This window comes from Jaculus jaculus, chromosome 22, assembly GCF_020740685.1.
Source record: "Jaculus jaculus isolate mJacJac1 chromosome 22, mJacJac1.mat.Y.cur, whole genome shotgun sequence".
Lineage (NCBI taxonomy): Eukaryota > Metazoa > Chordata > Mammalia > Rodentia > Dipodidae > Jaculus > Jaculus jaculus.
In genome coordinates this window covers 9,802,036-9,822,055 of record NC_059123.1, presented here as the reverse complement: position 1 = coordinate 9,822,055, position 20,020 = coordinate 9,802,036, and the positions used below count along the sequence as shown (strand labels likewise).

The following is a 20,020-nucleotide window of genomic DNA, read 5'->3' as shown; positions in this document are numbered from 1 at the left end:
GAGAATGATTTTGCTAACGCTGCTCAGCTGGGCCGCACTATAAAAATGCCAAGGCCATGCCAAGTGGCTCTCCTCCTCCAGCAAGGCTCCACCTCCCAAAGACTCCACCAGCTGGAGATTAAATATGAAACTTAATCACAAACACATGAGGTTCTGGGGCATTTTACACTCAATCCACCACACAATGAAAACTTTTTTCTCATGTGCAAAAATGCTTATTTTTTCTTAATCTAAAATTTAAATAAATTTCTAAATCTTCTAAATACCTCATGATAATGTTAGCTGAAGGAAATGTTTCAGCGGTATTTGAGAATTACTGTAATGTAAAGTAGATCATAACTTGAGAGTCTGATTGTATAAGATATGATATGAGATAATGTGATTTGATATGAGGTGACAGAGGATAACAGAGTCTAAGGTGAAGTGCGAATATTAACAATAAATTCTCAAAGTGCACAAGTCTTAGGACTGACTGGCTTATTGGAAATGTTTTAATTCTGTGTTAAGAAGCTGTAAAGCTTTCAACTCAAAGTTAGTAAGACATGAAGTGACCATCGCTCATGTAGAAACAGTGTTTTAATCTAGTTGATCTTATCACTTAATTTTGTATTTTCAGTGACCTGTTTGGGAGTGAGACGTTGAATCAGGTTAGCATGCACAATTTTGTTTGGCTTTTATTATTGACAACTTCCATAATTATCGACAGAAATCTATGGTAATTCTGCCCCCACTGACTTTCCCCTTTACAACTCCAAGCTCCATCATATCCCCTCTTCCTCTCGATCAGTCTCTCTTATTTTGATGTCATCATCCTTCCCTCCTATTGTAGTGGTCTTGCGTAGGTAGTGCCAGGCACTGCGAGGTCATGGGTACCCAGGCCACTTAATTCCATTTTTTATATGCACGTGTGTCGGGGGGAGGTGTGCATGTTGAGGCACGTGTGAGTACGCATGAAGGCCAAAGGGTAAGCTTGCGCGTCATTTCTCAGGAATGCCACCCATCTTTTGAGGGGACAGTGTCTCTCATTGGCTTAATCTCATTGGCCTAATTCACTCATGGCTATCAGTGAACCCCAGTTACCCTCCTGTCTCTCCCTCCTTGGCACTGGCTGTTGGGCACACAGCAGCACTAGAGCTGGCATTTTATGTGGGTACCGTGGGTCAAATTTAGGTCCTCATGCATTGTCATATTGTACCATCTCTCCAGCTTCAAACCTTTACTTCTTAAATATGCAATGAACTCATGTGAGAGTTGGTTCAAAAGACCAGCTGGAGTCTTCATTCAGTATAATTAAAATAATATAGATATCATCCATGAAAAGGTTGACAGTCACATGAAATGTATAGAATGATAAGCAGATATGGTTTTTAAATTTATTTGAGAGATAATATCTGATGTTACAAGGGATACAGATAGACCTAATTTACTAAAAGTAAATTTTAAAAGTACTTTTTAGGAAGCAGATGTAGAATGATCTACATTACTTTTTTTTTTTTTAAACTAGAACTTAATACTGAAAACACAAATCCAAGATGTATGTTTATTTTGGCCTAGAAAGAAAATCATATGCCTATTTATGCCTTTTGCATACATGTGAAAGATCCATACTGACAACTAACAGAATTATTTCTTTTGATCTAAACGGATAAAAAAAAAAAACAAAACAAAACACTGAGGAGGTACTGAGAAGTTCCCATGTTTGTTTCAGTCCCTGCAGGAAATAGTTTTGAGACAAGCTCTTGAAGTTAAGTAATATCTGCTTGGTTTTGTCGGTCAAAATCTATCTATTGCTGGGGAGGGCCTGGGGACGTGGCTCAGCGGTGACAGGTACTTGCTCTGCAAGCCTGTTCCGAGGTGGGATCCGCAGCACGCAGGTCAAGCTGACGCCGGGTTGAGCCTGCGTCTGTAATCCCACTGCATCTGGGGCAATGGCATGTGGGTTCAGAAAAGTCTCAATGTTTACTGGCCAGCCAGTGAGCCCTTTCCCGTGGCAAACAGCAACAGGAGAGACTCTACCTCGAAGAAAATAGGAAGCTAGGACCAGCGTACCAAAATTGTCCTCTGACTGCCAACACACACCGTGGCACACATGAGTCTACTCATAGACCTCTCTCTCTCTCTCTTTCTCTCTCTCCCTTTCTCTCTCTCTCTCTCATACACACACACACACACACACACACACACACACACACACACACACACTTTAAAAAATACCTATTTGGCATGGGCTGGATTCATTCTTGTGAGTAGAAAGAGCTGCATTGGCCAAGGTCACAGAGTTGTAGCTGGGTCTCTTTATTTTTTTAAATATATTTTATTTTAATCTATTTATATGAGAGAGAGAGAGAGAAAGGGGGGGGGAATGGGCACGCTAGGACCTCCAGCAAATTTACTCCAGATGCATGTGTCACCTTGTGCATCTGGCTTACATGGGTCCTGGAGAGTTGAACCAGGATCCTTTGGCTTTGCAGACAAACGCCTTAACCACTAAGCCATCTCTCCAGCCCTGCTGGGTCTCTTTTCTATGGACTGTGTGGGGATAGTATGAATTTTACTGTGGTGTTTGAGCTATAGCCGCTCCTCATGGCCCCTCCACGCTGGGTACGTACTGTTCTATCTTTGCTCCCCTTTAGGATTGCATGTCAATTATCCAGAGGTAAACAACAAATTTAAGTTCCTGCCTTTTGAAGAACATATTATAATGGAAAGTACCAGCCCCATTTTTTTTTTCTTGTTTTAAAAGTATTATTTATTTATTTATTTGAGAGAAGGAGGCAGAGAGAGAGAATGAGAGAGAGAGAGAGAGAGAGAGAGAATGGGCTCACCAGGGCCTCCAGCCACTGCAAACGATCTCCAGATGCGTGCGCCCCCTTGTGCATCTGACTTACGTGGGTCCTGAAGAATCGAACTGGGATCCTTTGGCTTTGCAGGCAAATGCCTTAATCGCTAAGCCATCTCTCCAGTCCCCATTTTTTTCCTTTTTTGTTGAAAGTTTTCACACTTGCACATACTGCATTTTGATCACAGTCCTCTTGGATTACTCTTTTGTTCCTTTCTCCACTTTCCACTGAGCCCTTTCTTTCTTCTTTTCAACTAGGCCCTCTTTATTTTTTTTTTAAACCTTTTTTTTAAAAAATTTTTTATTTATTTATTTGAGAGCGACAGACACAGAGAGAAAGACAGATAGAGGGAGAGAGAGAGAATGGGCGCGCCAGGGCTTCCAGCCTCTGCAAACGAACTCCAGACGCGTGCGCCCCCTTGTGCATCTGGCTAACGTGGGACCTGGGGAACCGAGCCTCGAACCGGGGTCCTTAGCCTTCACAGGCAAGCGCTTAACCGCTAAGCCATCTCTCCAGCCCAGGCCCTCTTTATTTTGACGTCACTTTTCTTCTTGGCCTTTTCGCCAGCCATGATAACCTGGTGCTTTGCCCGGCATTGCCCAGTGCGTGTCTCGTGTGTTCATGTGCACAAGCCCATGTGCATGCTATGGCGTGGGTGTCGCGGTCAGAATATGACTTCAGATGTTGGTCCTCAACTTCTTGTTCGCTGTTGCACCCGGTGGGCTTGCTGACCCATGGGCTTCTAGAAACTTCTGCCATTCCCACCACCCATCTCATTGTAGGTGTAGATTATGGATGCTCATGCAGTCGCATCTGGTTTGTGCAGTTGCTGGGGGGTCAGAATTCAAGCTCTACAAGGCAGCAGGTTTTATGGGCGCTGGGGTCAGTGATTATCCCGCCCCAAGCACGACTTCAGTGACTCTCTTCTTCAGTATGCCGTGGCTTTGCCGAAGCGTGAGCAGTATGTCCACTGTCACCCTGCAGTTAAGAGGAACTACACCTCGGGCTGGAGAGATGGCTTAGCAGTTAAGTGCTTGCCTGTGAAGCCTAAGGACCCCGGTTCGAGGCTCGGTTCCCCAGGTCCCACGTTAGCCAGATGCACAAGGGGGCGCACGCGTCTGGAGTTCGTTTGCAGAGGCTGGAAGCCCTGGCGCGCCCATTCTCTCTCTCCCCCTCTATCTGTCTTTCTCTCTGTGTCTGTCGCTGTCAAATAAATAAATAAAAAAAAATTAAAAAAAAAAAAAGAAGAACTACACCTCATGTTACTCAACTTCAGCCTGAGCACCACCGAAGTGCAAGGAGAAAATGAAATATTTACTGGAGCAAACTTACGGTAGTTGTGATCTTAGTTCACCTGCTGTTGAGTTACCTGTGTGTTGCAGTCAGCTTCCCGTTGCTGGCAGAAAACAGCCGATCAAGAGCAGCTTGTGGGAGGAAAGGGTTTATTTTGGCTAACAGACTCAAGGGGCAGCTCCATGGTGGCAGGGGGAAATGACAGCATGGACAGAGAGGAGGACGTCACCTCCTGGCCAACGTCAGGTGGACGATAGCAGCAAGAGAGCCAATCGCTAGCAAAGGGAAGCTGGCTATGATATCCTTAAGGTCACCCCCAACAGCACACCACGTCCTGGAGGATCCAGTTCCCAAAATGCTACCAGCTGGGGAGCTAGCATTCAGAACATGTAAGTTCATGGGGGACACTTGACTAAAACCACCACACTATATAGTAAGACACTTCACTTCTGTGTAGAAGATACTATTTCACAAGCAAGTAGACTTAAGGAAGCAATGTGGCCAGTTTCAAGCTTATATAAGTAACAGACTTGGGACTTGAACCTTCTGTGCACATAAACCTGAGTTCTTCACAGCTGTATTTTATTTTATTTTATTTTATTTTATTTTATTTTATTTTATTTTATTTTATTTTTCACAGCTGTATTTTAGCGTCTATGACAATGATTTATTTAAGGTCACAAACTTCAAATACTTAGGGGAAAAAAAAATCAAGATTTTGATTTCCAATTCTCTTGATATCAGGTTATTTAATGTGTTTTTCATAGCCCCTTGTCAGTCTTACAAAGGGATTGGGTCATGGTATTATAAGGCCTTGAATCTGCTAGGTAATACAGGTTAGCTGTTGGATGGTAGACTCACCCTTTTTTTTTTTCTTCTAAATTTTTATTAACAACTTCCATGATTATAAAAAAAAATACTCCATGGTAATACCCTCCCTCCCCCAACTTTCCCCTTTGAAACCCCATTCTCCATCATAACCCCTCCCCATCCCAATCAGTCTCTCTTTTAATTTTGATGTCATGATCTTTTCCTCCTCTTAGGATGGTCTTGTGTAGGTAGTGTCAGGCCCTGTGAGGTCATGGATATCCAGGCCATTTTGTGTCTGGAGGAGCACGTTGTAAGGAGTCCTACCCTTCCTTCGGCTCTTACATTTTTTCGCCACCTCTTCCACATTAGACCCTGAGCCTTGGAAGGTGTAGACTCACCCTTCAACTGACTGAAAATAAAGTGGAAAGTGAGCTTTATCATTTTACCCAACCGTGGCAAACCTTCACTATATTAACACCTTTCAGCCAAGGGTGTAAGTCAGTTCTGCTATTGAGCAAGTCTGGTAGGGAGATATTCAGAGACTTTAAAGTGCTCTTAAAGCTGATGTATTACTCGGGAGGTTATTATCAGCGTCTCTCCGTGGCTGTTAGCCTGGTCATATGGCCATGCTTGAACTGTCTCTGTGTCCTTCAGCTCCGTGTGCCAGGAGCTCGGCTTCTGCACTTCAAGTCCCCCCTGACATCCCCATTTAATGGTAATGTGCGAGCTTCGGGGATCATTTGATGTGCACACTTAATTGCAGGTTTTATTTTCTGAGTGCGGCCACGAGTTCTATCATCCCACGACTGTTTACACAGCTTTCTCTCAGCGGCTCCTCTGAGTACAGCTGTTTCATTGTGTTCATTGCGATGCTTTCTGATTTAATTTTGCCAGACGGCTTGCTCAGCGTTAGCTTGTTCAAAAGCAATCTGTGTATGGCTTCTATACAGCGTTTCACTGGGTCCATGGCTTGGAATTGAACTTGGGTTCTTTTTTTTTTTTTTTTTCTTTTCTGATGTTTTTGCTGGCTGTTTTCCTTCCCTTTCTCCTGCCCTTGCTTCTCTCCAAGAGCACATGATTATAGATAGGAGAGGTTAAGTCTCCTGATGTAGCTCACATGATCATTTTTCTGACCGTGTTAGACTTGCGATAAGAAGACTCGAGAAAGAATTGCTACGGCCTTGTGAAGCACTTTGGATGGAATGGCTTAGAACCTCGAAACGATTTAATGAGCTAAAGTGGCCTAACTTAACCATGTCCTTTTCTTCCCCCTGTGGACAGGACAGATGTGGAGGAAGACGTCCTAGTTTGAAAATGTTACTTGATGAGGAACATTCTATCAGTTATTCGCTGTGTGCTCACCAAGCCAATTACCAGGACCGCGACTGCCGCCTGCACCTGGAGAAATGGGCAGGTTTAAGGGAAGTCTTAGCGAGAGTGGGGAGTAGGAACAGCACACGCCCGCTCTCACTCTCCTCCCTCCCAGAACTCCGTTGTGCATGGGGCGTGGGGGGGGGGGCTTTAGCAGAGCCTACTTAAATGGAAATTTTCAGCAGAAATGTGCTTTTATCTTTCTTTTTTTTTTGGTAAAAAGTATTATCCGGCCACTTTTAAAAAAAATCATTTTTAAAACTTATTTATTAGATACAGAGGGATAGAAAGAGAGAGAGAATGGTCACGCCAGAGCCTCTAGCCACAGCAAACAGACTTCAGATGCATGCGTCACGATGTGCACATCTGGCTAACGTGGGACCTGGAGAATCAAACCTGGGTCCTCGGGCTTCTCAGGCAAGCACCTTAGCCACTAAACCATCTCTCCAGCCCTTATCTGAGCACTTCTGAAGTGACCGTATGTATGTCCTCGTCACAGTGCATAATTTTTCCTTTGTCAGTGTAGGGTTTTCTATCTGGTTCTTTCTTTCTTTTTTTTCCTTTTTCTGGAAAACCTACCAATTTATGTTAAAAGGAGTGAAACTGCTAGTCATTGTATTTTAGTACAAAATCCGAGATTTTTTTTCTTTTTGTGCGTGTCTGCATACCTGGTATGCATCATGTATGTTTATGCTCGCGTGTGTGTGCATGTGAACTTGGATGTGAGTTCCTGTAGATGTGGTCTAGAGGTTGACATTGAGTGCCGTCCTTGATTTCTCTCCATCGTATTTACTGAGGCGGGTTCTTGAATTTGAACCTTGAAAAAAACAAAACAAAAAACAAACAAACAAACAACAACAACAAAACACTCAACAGTGAGGACAGGAGGGAAGAGAGCTTGGTTGTGAGAAGAGTCTGAGGGGAGAGGAGATGAGGAACTGGCCTGGGCTGTCCGTGAGCTGAGGTTGAGGGTCACACTTCCCAGGTGAAAGGAATGTGACGTTGTCGATCCGATCCGCGTGGCTGTCCTAACGCCTGTTGTATGTGACCTGGTGTGACTTCGAATCTGGTGTTCTCAGTTGGCATGTTTAGTCACAGCCTGCCTGGTCTGTCTGCATACAGCGGCAGATGAGGAGCTGCAGGGCAAAGTTGCCAGGAGAGATGTGTGTGCCCCCGGCCTCACCAAAACGGAAGAGCAGCTGGAAGTAACTCAGTGGCTGTCACATCCCACAGACATGATATTTTGTATGACAACGCCTCTGTGTTCTAGAGAGCTAAGGGAATTGTGAGCTTTGCTCGGACGGACCCGTGACATAGTCTTCTGGATGTAGTTGGGCATGCCTATAGAACAGGAGGGGCTCTGCCCATGCAGGTTGGCATTAGGATTCTACACCCTGGTGACCGTGTACTAGCCTGTTCCAGATGGGGCCTTTCATGCCACATCATGCAGATGGCCAGCATTAGACCAACGTGTTGTCGCTTTCAAACAGAAGCGTATTCACAGAACCTCATTGAAGTTGTCTTTTCAGCGGGGTGTGGTGGCGCACACCTTTAATCCTAACACTTGGGAGGCAGAGGTAGAAGGATCGCTATGAGTTCAAGGTCACCCTGAGACTACATAGTGAATTCCATGTCAGCCTGGGCTGGAGTGAGACCCTACCTTGAAAAACCTAAAAAAAAAAAAAAAAAAAAAAAGGAAAGAAAAGAAAATCTTTCTTTTCAGACAGTACCAATTTTTCGCACTGGGCAAACCCATGGGCCTGTGTGATGCTGTCTTAAAATCGACAGGTTGGGGCCGGGCGTGGTGGCGCACGCCTTTAATCCCAGCACTCGGGAGGCAGAGGTAGGAGGATCGCCATGAGTTCAAGGCCACCCTGAGACTCCATAATGAATTCCAGGTCAGCCTGGGCTAGAGTGAGACCCTACCTCGAAAAACCAAAAAAAAAAAAAAAAAAAAAAAAAAAAAAATCGACAGGTTGGACTTGTGATAATCTTTCACATAGGTTTTAGGTATCGAGTATGACGGCACCTTGAGATGTCGGGTTGGAGTTCTGTTCACTGTGAGGACTTTGTTCATTTGGCACGTCTTCCTTTTTGGATACTTTTGGTATTGTTTTCACCAGTGGGACTGTGTTTGTACTTTCTTTTATTCTCCCCATAGGTGTCAAGAATTAAATGCTCTTCTCAGGACCTTAAAGGTGTTCATGTCCTGCTGTTTGTTCCTGGTGCCCTTTTGTCACAGACTGGGTCCCTGAGGAAGCAGCCTTTGAAATGGGTAGGAAAGTGTGGGGAGCTTACCAGAACGTGCTTTGGGGGATCAGTCCCTGTGGAAAGGAAGTTGCAACTAGGACTGGGACCAGCGGTTTGTAGTGACCTCACGGATTTCTTTATGGTCTGTTACTTTACAATAAGCTTTTATGTTTGTTTCTCTGCAATAAATCTAAGGAGATCACTGTCTCGCCACCCCATTTCTTGCCATGGAGATTAATTGGTTAGCTTGTATAGTTTCATGCCACTAGAATTCAGACTGTAAACTTGTTGTGTCTCAGGTTTAGGTTTTTAATTTCAGAATGTAGCCTTCCCTTTCCTTTCACTCATGTTCTCAGAGACAAACTCTCATGGAAGATCACCAAGACAGGGGATAAGTATCTTGGTGCTTAATCCATCACTTCAAAAATATATATATTATATATATAATTTTTTTATTTATTTGAAAGCAGAGAGAAATATAGAGACTAGAAACAGGCAGAGAGAATGCGAATGGGAATGCCAGGGCCTCCAGCCACTGCAAACAAACTCCAGATGCATGTGCCACCTTGTGCATCTGGCTTACGTGGGTCCTGGGGAATCGAACGTAGGTCCTTTGGCCTTGCACACAAGTACCTTAACCACTAAGCCATTTCTCCAGCCCTAAGTCTTGCTTTTTCGAGTAAGCATGTTCTTCTCATTAAGTCAGTTTGGGGAAGATATACCCCCAATTTGCACATGGATTTTAGTGGCTCCTTTCAGCCACATGTGGTAGCATTTACCTGCGTGTGTCACTCTGGCCACTGGATCTAGATTTGCTTGACAATAGGTGATTTTTGATTTTCTTCTTCTTCATTAAAAAAATTTTTTTCTGGGCTGGAGAGATGGCCTAGCGGTTAAGTGCTTGCCTGTGAAGCCTGAGGACCCCGGTTCGAGGCTCGGTTCCCCAGGTCCCACGTTAGCCAGATGCACAAGGGGGCGCACGCGTCTGGAGTTCGTTTGCAGAGGCTGGAAGCCCTGGCGCGCCCATTCTCTCTCTCTCCCTCTATCTGTCTTTCTCTCTGTGTCTGTCGCTCTCAAATAAATAAATAAAAAATGAAAAAAAAAATTTTTTTTCTTAGCTGGGCGTGGTGGCACACGCCTTTAATCCCAGCACTCGGGAAGCAGAGGTAGGAGGGTCACCATGAGTTCAAGGCCACCCTAAGATGACAGAGTTAATTCCAGGTCAGCCTGGACCAAAGTGAGACCCTACCTTGAAAAACCAAAAAAAAAAAAAAAATAATAATAATAATAATAGATTTTTTTCTTTACTGCAAGCCATACCACTTATATTTTTGTTACACTTATTTTCATCTTTTCAAAGTATTCGTGGTACTATTTTCATTAGCTCATCTGACTGCCACACTGCTGTGCTTGCAATCCCTTTAAGTTACTTATTAACACCCTGTTCCTTAGCTTCTGTCTCCTTAACAGGGGAACATTCATAGTAACTATATATAGTATCGGTTTGGAGCACAGACTGGGTTCCCAGTCAATGCTACCTATTGTTATTTGCACCATTTAAATCCTTTCTATTTATTTTTTTAAACTTCCACACCTTGGGCAAGGGCTGGAAGTTCTTAGTAGTAGCAGTGTTTGCTCACTTGAAAAGAAGAGGAAGTCTTAGCTAACGCCCTGGACCCAAGGAGAAACTTTGCTCAGGGTAGCACAAGATCGAAACTGAAGACCCGCCCTCTCCGTGGCTGGGGACCAAAGGTCACTTGGCACATCAGTGAGCTCGGGGGAATGCCCTCTCACTGTCGCCTTGAGAAGCTCTTGGAGGAGTTTTGCCTGGACTGTGTGGGAGGGTAAGTTGGAGTTTGTGAATATTTTCTTTGCTAAGGAGGGCTCTCAAAGCCCTAATTATTACAGAAGGCGTTTGTAGACCTTGAAACATGGAATCATATTTTTAGTCCAAGTAGGCCCTTTGACAGTTTTTTTTTTAATTCCCTTTTGACTTATTTATTTATTTTTGGTAGCATCTGAACTTGTGAAATGTCAGTGGTACCTTAGGGTCCACAGGGTCTTACCACACCCTCCTGTCGTCTGCTCACACAGACGTGGATTTAAAAGCTTTCTTCCTATGGTTATTTGTTTATTTATTTTTTATTTATGTATTTGAGAGAGAGAAAGAGGTAGGGGAGAGAGATCAAGAGAGAGAGGCAGGGGGAGAGGGAGAAAGAAGCCCTTAGCCATTGCAAACGAACTCCAGACACATGTGCCCCTTGTGCATCTGGCTCATGTGGGTCCTGGGGAATTGAACCTAGGTCCTTTGGCTTTCCAGGCAGGCGCCTTAACAGCAGGGCCATCTCTCCAGCCCTCCTTCCTGTGTTTAAGGATGATTTCCCTCTTCAGTCACCTTATAGCTAAGAAGCTCACTAAGTAGTTGGAAATGCACAGGTTTAATGCATTGGTTTCTTAAAATTACTTTGAAATGAACCTTATATACCAAACACCATGATTAACTTGAGAACATTTACTGCTTTGAGTTGTTCATACAATCTTGGTTGTACTGTGAAAATTTGCTTATTACCCAGGTTCTGCCTTTGTAGGTTGTTATTGGCTATGATTTCTCAGAATTAATCCTGCCAGGTTTCTGTATAAACATTTTACTTGGTACTTAAGGTGTAGTTGAATATGTGTATTTAAAGTTTTATTTTTTAGAAACATGTGTACATTAAAGGGACTTGTGAATGTTTTGATGGTCAGTTAATGGAAGTTTGAAAAGGAAAACTATTTCCAAAGATCCACATTTATAATTATGGTGCTTAAAATATCACATCTGAGTTTAGCAGCAGACATGGTTATTAATATGCAGGTCTCTGTACGTCTTTTATCTTTATGGATCTTATTGGTTTACTTGCTGATATATTTTTAGCTTGATGTTCATTTATTTATTATTTTTAGTTGGCATGAAAAGATTTAGATACCATTAATTCAGGCATTTTTATTTGTTTAATTTTTATTTATTTATTTATTTTGTCATTTTTTAATTTATTTATTTGAGAATGACAGAAACAGAAGGAGGCAGAGAGAGAGAGAGAGAGAGAGAGAGAGAGAGAGAGAATGAGAATGGGCGCACCAGGGCTTCCAGCCACTGCAAACAAACTCCAGACGCGTGCGCCCCTTGTGCATCTGGCTAACGTGGGTCCTGGAGAATCGAGCCTTGAACCAGAGTCCTTAGGCTTCACAGGCAAGCGCTTAACCGCTAAGCCATCTCTCCAGCCCTTTATTTTTTTATTTGTTTGTTCATTTTTATTTATTTATTTGAGAGTGACAGACAGAGAGAGAAAGAGGCAGATAGAGAGAGAGAATGAGAGAGAGAATGGGCATGCCAGAGCCTCCAGCCCCTGCAAATGAACTCCAGATGCATGTGCCCCCTGTGCATCTGGCTAACGTGGGTCTTGGGGAATCGGGCCTTGAACCGGGGTCCTTAGGCTTCACAGCAAGTGCTTAACCGCTAAGCCATCTCTCCAGCCCAGTTCAGGCATTTTTAAAAAATAATTTGAGTTTTGTTGCTACTTAATCATATTTGAAAGGAAACATATTTGAAAGGAAATTTGAAAGTTAAGGCTCATACTAAGTAATAATAAGGCTGAGCCTATAGCGTTGTATCTGAATACTGGGGGTGAGGGGCGAGAGGCCAGGAGAATGAGAAAAGCTCAAGTAAGTGGCTAGTTTGCCCACTGAATTGTAACTGGGAAATATGTGTTCTTCAGTCTAAAGTGATGCTATTCTGAAGTGTACCTTCTTTTTTTATTATTTATTTATTTGAGAGTGATAGAGAGAGAAAGAGGAAGAGAGAGAGAGGGAGAGAATGGGCACACCAGGGCCTCCAGCCACTGCAAACGAACTCCAGACGCGTGCGCCCCCTTGTGCAACTGGCTAACGTGGGTCCTTGGGAATCAAGCCTTGAACCAGGGTCCTTAGGCTTCACAGAAAAGCGTTTAACTGCTAAACCATCTCTCCAGCTACCCCCCTTTTTTTTAAAAAAAATATTTATTTGGAAGCAGAGAGAGGCAAAAGAAAGAGAGAAAGAGAGAGGGAGAGAGAATGGGCAGTCCATGTCCTTTTCTCCCTACAAACAACCTCCATATACATGCACCACTTTGTGAATCTGGCTTTATGTGGGTACTAAGGAATTGAACTTAAGTGGTTAGGCTTTGCAAGCAAGCACCTTAACCACTGAGCCATCTCTCCAGCTCTGAAGTATTGTCTTATATGTGTTGATTCTCCTGTTATGTGTCTGTTATTTCTTCCTTCTAGGCCATGGGCAGCCCTTATCAGATCCCACAAACTTTACTCCCCAGCTCTTCCCACAATCATAAGCAGCTCTTGGAGGTGGAAAGAAGTGAGGTTCCTTCAGCTGTTTATGGCCTGACTTATTTTTTCCTTGGCTATAAAGCTTTGGTCAGCTTTACTGGCTGTAATCCAAAGCAAGAGTCAGTATTGTGTTGGAGTTTAAACTCCATATATTCTGTGAGAATGGTATGTAAACTATTTTGTTCTTTGACCCAGCTCCTCTCTTGACCCTTATGAGGATCTCTTTATATAAACTGTACCTGGGATTGTTTAAAAGAGGTTTCAGTTTTTCAGCCATTGAGCTTGGAAACAGTTTCTTCCAATTAACCTTGTGTAAATTGTCTATAAGAAGAAATGGACAGAGAGAAGATAAGCTGTTTAGTCTCATGTCTATATAAGTAATCCTTATAGAGAATTGTATAGAGAAGTCTCCTTTTAAGTTTATTTTTCAGAGACATCGTTTGTCTTTCATTAGGCAAAGTAGGTATGAAGTTTCATGGTGGGGGGATGCCTCAAATTAGGGTGACAAGACTTCCATATGATTGATGGTTGAAGCGGGCTGAGAGGTTTATGTAGTAGTTATCACACAGTTTTTTGACCACTGACCCTAAGGGATATTTCTAATTTGAGCAGCTAAGTATGTAAAAGAAACTTTTTGAGAGTTTAGGATTGTGTAATTGTTTTTTTTTGTTTTTTTTTTTTTTAATTTTTAATTTTTTTTTTATTTATTTGAGAGCGACAGACACAGAGAGAAAGACAGGTAGAGGGAGAGAGAGGGAATGGGCGCGCCAGGGCTTCCAGCCTCTGCAAACGAACTCCAGACGCGTGCGCCCCCTTGTGCATCTGGCTAACGTGGGACCTGGGGAACCGAGCCTCGAACCGGGGTCCTTAGGCTTCACAGGCAAGCGCTTAACCGCTAAGCCATCTCTCCAGCCCTTTTTTTTTTTTTTAATTTTTAAAGTTCATACAAAGTACCAGGTTTTACTGTAGCATCTGTATGTGTGTATATATATGTGTGTGTGTGTGTGTGTGTGTATGTGTGTGTGTGCATGTGGAGGCCAAAGTATGACCCCAGTTTATCCTCAGGAGCACAGTCTGTCAGTTCTTTTTTCTTCTTGAGACCAACTCTCTCATTAGCTTGGAGCTGACCAATTCGATGAGACTGACTGAGCAGGGACCCTCAGGGATGTGGCTCTGTCGGCCTCCACAGTGTTTGCCACCACACACACTGCCTAAGCCATCTATCTCTTCATCCCCTTTCCCCTTCCCTTTCCTCCTTTCTGTCCCACTTGGTGCGGGAGTTATTGGCATGTGTAGCTACACCTGGCTTTATATGTGACCGCTGGAGGTAAAACTCAGGTCCTGGGCTAGGGAGATGAGTTTGCGGTTAAGGTGCTTGCCTGCAAAGCCATAGGATCCAGGTTCGGTTCCGCAGGACCCACGTAAGCCAGATGCACAAGGTGGCGTATGCATGTGGAGTTCGTTTGCAATGGCTGGATGCCCCAGTACACCCATTCTCTCTCTCATAAATAAATGAAAAGAAAAAATAAAAGAAAAAACCTCTCAGGTCATCAAACTTGCTACATAAGCACTTGTACCCGCTGGGCTGTCTCCTTAGCTCCATCCTTGTTCTTATGTATGTGTTTTAAATTATTTTACTTTATGTGGCATTTGTGTATAGGATCTTTTTACATATTGTATTCACTACACTGGGGGGTCTGATTAAAAGATACTTGTCTTAGGCTGGAGAGATGGCTTAGCGGTTAAGCGCTTGCCTGTGAAGCCTAAGGACCCCGGTTCGAGGCTCGGTTCCCCAGGTCCCACGTTAGCCAGATGCACAAGGGGGCACACGCGTCTAGAGTTCGTTTGCAGAGGCTGGAAGCCCTGGTGCGCCCATTCTCTCTCTCTCCCTCTATCTGTCTTTCTCTCTATGTCTGTCGCTCTCAAATAAATAAATAAAAAATGAACAAAAAAAATTAAAAAAAAAAAAAAGATACTTGTCTTAGGCTGGAGAGATGGCTTAGCAGTTAAGGCACTTGCCTGCAAAGCCAGAGGATCCCAGTTCAACTCTCCAGATCCCATGTTAGCCAGATGCACAAGGGGGCACATGTATCTGGAGTTCGTTTGCAGTGGCTGGAGGCCCTGGTGTGCTTTCTCTCTCTCTCTCTACTTCTTTCTCCCTCTCAAATAAATAAATAAAAATATATTAAAATAAAAAGAAGATACTTGTCCTTTCAATTACCCTCTTCTAAAATGTCAGAGTACTTTGTAAACTGTTGTTCTTTACTTGGTAATGTTTGATCTATGAGAGTGGGATACAAGCTTGTAAGTTTGTCTTACATTGCATATCACCTGAGAAGGCTTCTGTTTTAAGCTCATTGTGCTTCCGGATGAATTCTTGGTTTATATTTTTCCAGCTCACTGAGGAATGCATTGGAATTTTCATGGGGATTGCATTGACTCTACAAATTACCTTTGGTAATATAGCCATTTTCACACACACACAAAAAAATCAAAAGCTGTGAAGTGCTATATTATTATAATTAACCTTTTTAAAAAAAAGATTTATTTTTATTTATTTATTCAGTAGAGATAGAGAGAAGGGGAGAGAGAGATAGAGAGTGAGAATGGGCATGCCAGGGCCTCCAGCCACTGAGAATGAACTCCAGATGCATGTACATCTGGCTTACGTGGGACGTGGAGAATCGAACCTGGGTGTTTAGGCTTCACAGTCAAGCACCTGGACTGCTAAGTCATCTCTGCAGCCCTATAATTAACATTTTTAAGTTGTTTTTTAAATGGTTTTGTCTACTTATTTGAGAGACAGAGAGAAGGGGAGAGGGAATAGAGAGAAAGTGGGGGGGCACTGTGGTGGGGGGGCGGGGGGGGCACCTCCTGTTGCTGCAAACAAGCTCCAGACACACATGCCCCTTTGTGCATCTGGCTTTACATGTATTCTGGGGAATTGAACATGGGCCATCAGGCTTTGTAAGCAAGTACCTTTAACCACGGAGACATCTCCTTAGCCCTGTAACTGACATTTTAATCCATTTCATATATTTTAAACTGTGCTATAGATTCCATTACTTTCTTGTTTTGGTTTTTTTTTTTTTTAATATGTCACTGAAAACATTTTTTTTAAATTTTTTTGTTTATTTTTATTTATTTATTTGAGAGTGACAGAGAGAGAGAGAAAGAGGCAGAGAGAGAGAGAGAGGGAGAGAATGGGTGTGCCAGGGCCTCCAGCCGCTGCAAACGAACTCCAGACGTGTGCACCCCCTTGTGCATCTGGCTAATGTGGGTCCTGGGGAATCGAGCCTCGAACCGGGATCCTCAGGCTTCACAGGCAAGCGCTTAACTGCTAAGCCATCTCTCCAGCCCACTGAAAACTTTTTGATGTATGCTTTTAACCTAACTTTCCCACAAGCCTATAAATTTGATGAGGTGGCTTAGCGGAGCATCGTTATCTCTGACGCCATTAGAACAGAACTAACCACAGTAGTCCATTACATGTGGAGTGTGAATTGAGTCTCTCCTCTCCTCCAAGGGCCCGTGGGAGGTGGAAAACAGCACAGCAGGAAGACAGGCAAAGTGCTCCTTTACCTAGTAGCCTATTGCAAAAGGGCATAGACTCATTGGTGGGAAAAGATTAATCGCTTTAGAAGTTGACTAGAAACTCCGAGGTAAACATGTGCATACGAGCCGGTGCCTTCCCATCATGAAAACACCTTATCCTTAAGTAATGATTGCACGTGGCATTTTCAAGCCTTTACTCTGTAGTTTTACTATGATAAATGCTCAGCATGGATTACATCACGTGGTCCCCTCAAACCCCATCAAATGCATGATGCTACTGTGTTTATTTCATAGGTGACAAAAATGAGACACAACAGGGGTTAATTAATCTGCCCAAGGTCAAAAAACAGCCAACCAACCAACCAAACAGAAAAACACATAAAAGACAGGGCCAGTTCTTGAATCAAGTCTGATTTCTGCACCTGGGATCTTCGGGAGCTATTGGAGTGCTGTGTAGATGACAAGCGAATGTCTTCCGTGTGTGTGACTTGCGCTGCGCTCAGTAAGGGCCGGTGACAGTCGATAACCTCGCAGGCCAAGGTGACTCCTGTGCGACGTGAAGAAACAAGAGCCCTTGGCCTAAGAACGCACAGAGCATCTGAGTTTTTCCCAGAGATCATACATTAAACGTTGAGAAGAGTTAGAGAATCGGGAATGTGGCGGTTTACATTGAACAAGGACGAAATGATTGTGTTGGAACTTATGAGGGAAGAGGAGGGTTAAGAGAGACACTGTCCTTGTGTATGTGAAACCTGACAAGTCCCCAGAATGGCATGACACCAGCTTCTTTTTTAAATCATAATTTTAAAAGTCATTTTATTTATTTATTTATTTATTTATTTTTATTTTTTGGTTTTTCTAGGTAGAGTCTCACTCTGGTCCCAGCTGACCTGTATTTATTTATTTATTTAGGAGAGAGAAAGGGACAAATAGATAGCATGCCAGGGCCCCTAGCCACTGCAAATGATCTCCAGATGCATGCGCCACCTTGTGCATCTGGCTTATGTGTATACACACAGTCAAGTGTCTTACCCACTAAGCCATCTCTCCAGCCCTACTTAATAATTTTTATACATGTATACATTAATCTATAGTAACCTATACATCCACTGCAATCCCCATCAGAATTCCAGTGACATTCCTCAGTGGACAGCACTAGTCTACGGACATAGACTTAACGTATATGAATTTCCCTATATGGAGGGCAATCAGGGGGCGGGGCACTTTTACCCAAACAACATTAGTAGCTTCCGTCTTCAAGCCCAGGACCTCTCCAGCCATTGACTTCTGAATGGGGTTTCAGTACCGGACATGGATTCCCTCATATGGAGTGGGTCTCAAATCCAATCAGGGAGCAGTTGGTTAACCTGGTCACGGTCATGCCACCATGGCACAAGTGGGTACCTCACCATCCTGCCTCGCTGGTCTTTTGTGGAGTTCGCCGGATCCACTGCTGGATAAGGTTGCTGATGGCTTTTCTGCCTCCAGCCACATTTGTAGCGCCTCCAGTATTTTGACAGCTGGCTAGCAAGCAGGAATATTCCATCCCAGTTTCAGCAACTGAGGCATGTGGTGGCTTGAGGGATGAGTCTCAGCAGCGTGTTCGGGTGGCATCATCCCTTTCAGTACATGACTCAGAAAAGTTTGAGGGGAGAGCCAGGAGGACCGACCGGAAGCTCTCAAGTGCTTTACCCATTTGGTCATGCTCTGCGCACACAGTGATGGTCCCTGACGGTTACAATAGACCTGAAAGGTGTTTGCTGCCTACATAGTGAATTTGAGGTCAGCATGGGCCAGAGTGAGACCCCACCTTGAAAAACCAAAAGAAAATAAAGAAAACTACAGCTGGAGAAATGGCTTAGTGGACTTGTCCACAGCCAAAAGACTCAGATTCCATTCCATTCCGCAGGACCCACATAAACTAGATGCACAAGGGGGCATATGCATCTACAGTTTGCAGTGGCTGGAGGCCGTGGCACGCCCATTGTCTTTCTCTCTCTCTCCCTGCCTATCTCTCTCTCAAATAAATAAAGAAAAAAAATAAGAAAAATAAAATATGTAAAAAAAAAACTAAAAACAAAGGACAGTACTCATGATTATGAATAATCATTTCATATTAAATCACTGTTAATTGATTTCCATGCCTGTCACGGCCCAGACCACTTTCCAGGGAAGGGTACACAATGGAAAAGAGACTGTTATTGATATCTGTTTTCCTCCACTCAGACCAACATTTTAAAATAAAAGTTTAGGAGACTGGGAAAATGGCTTAGCGGTTCAGGCATTTGCCTACCAAGCCTCAGGACCCAGGTTCGATTCCCCAGGACCCACATAAGCCAGATGCACAAGGTAGCACATGTGTCTGGAGTTCGTTTGCAGTGGCTAGAAGCCCTGGCACGCCCATTCTCTCTTTCTCCCTATCTGTCTCTTTCTCTCTCATAAATAAATAAATAAAATATTTAAAAAAATAAAAAAATAAAAGTTTAGAGGGTTACTGCAAAAACTAGCTAAAGTTTACATAATATAGGTATAAAGGCAAAATATTCCTGTACAGTTGTATTTGTGTTTAAAGTAAATGTTATTACATGAGAGTCAGTAAATTTACGAAATGATTATAAAGAAATTTGAGAAAGGTAAGGTTAACTTATTGTTAAAGAACTTTTAAGATTAAGCGTTCTAGTATAGTGTGATGCGTGTGTAAAGTCCACAGCATTGTAAAGCTGTTTGCCTTGGACTTTAAACTGACTGCCCCTCACCCTCTGACTTCCCGAAGTAATCCAGTCCTGTGAACTTTGCTCATACTTAGTGTGCTATGCAGGAATATCCTTTAAAATCATTTATATCATGTTTTTTAAAAGATTGCTTCAGAAGAAAATCTATATATATATTGTGTGTGTGTGTGAATTCCGGCGCACATGAGCCACAGTGCATGTGTTTGAAGTCAAAGGGCAGCTTTCCGGGACGCCCTCATTGTCCTGTCTCATTAGAGGCAGGGTTTCCCTCTCTGGATCCTGGCTAGGCTGTTGATTTTGCTGCCTTGAGGTGAGCTTTGCAGAGTGTCTCAGCTCCGCCCCCATCTCCCCATCAGGGTGCTGGGATTGCAGAAGCCCTCCATGGCTTCTGACTCTTTTCTGTGGAGACTAGGAATCAAACTCAGGCTTGATTGAAAAGTGCTTTATCCATTATCCACTGTGCCATGTTGTTATTGTAAGTGATGTAACTACTTAGCACTGGGGATTGTTGGAGAGATGGCTTAGCCGTTAAGGCGCTGCTGGCCTGCAAAGCCAAAGGACCCCGGTTCATTTCCCCAGGACCCATGTAAACCAGATGCTTAAGGTGGCACATGTGTCTGGAGTTGGTTTGCAGTGCCTGAAAGCCCTGGTGCGCCCATTCTCTTTCTCTCTCTCATCTACTCCCCGACAAATAAATAAAAATAAAATATTTCCGAGTAACAGCTCGATCACACCTTCCTAGGCTCAGAATCTAATGCGGAAGAGGTGGTGGAAAGCATGTAAGAGCCAAAGGAAGGGTAGGACTCCTTA

At 43.4% G+C, this 20,020-nt stretch overlaps 1 protein-coding gene across 2 annotated transcripts in view; it reads left to right on the top strand.

The window, feature by feature from the left end:
* Eps8 (epidermal growth factor receptor pathway substrate 8) overlaps window positions 1-20,020 on the top strand; it is a 144,645-nt gene that overhangs the window by 16,984 nt on the left and 107,641 nt on the right. Inside the window, exon 1 of one of the 2 annotated variants that reach the window (XM_045139500.1) lies at window positions 10,240-10,408. The exons of the other annotated variant lie outside the window; for it this stretch is intronic. The gene's annotated coding sequence lies outside the window, so the exon portion shown is untranslated. Of the gene's footprint in view, window positions 1-10,239; window positions 10,409-20,020 lie in introns of those variants that run through there. 2 annotated transcript variants of the gene reach the window in all.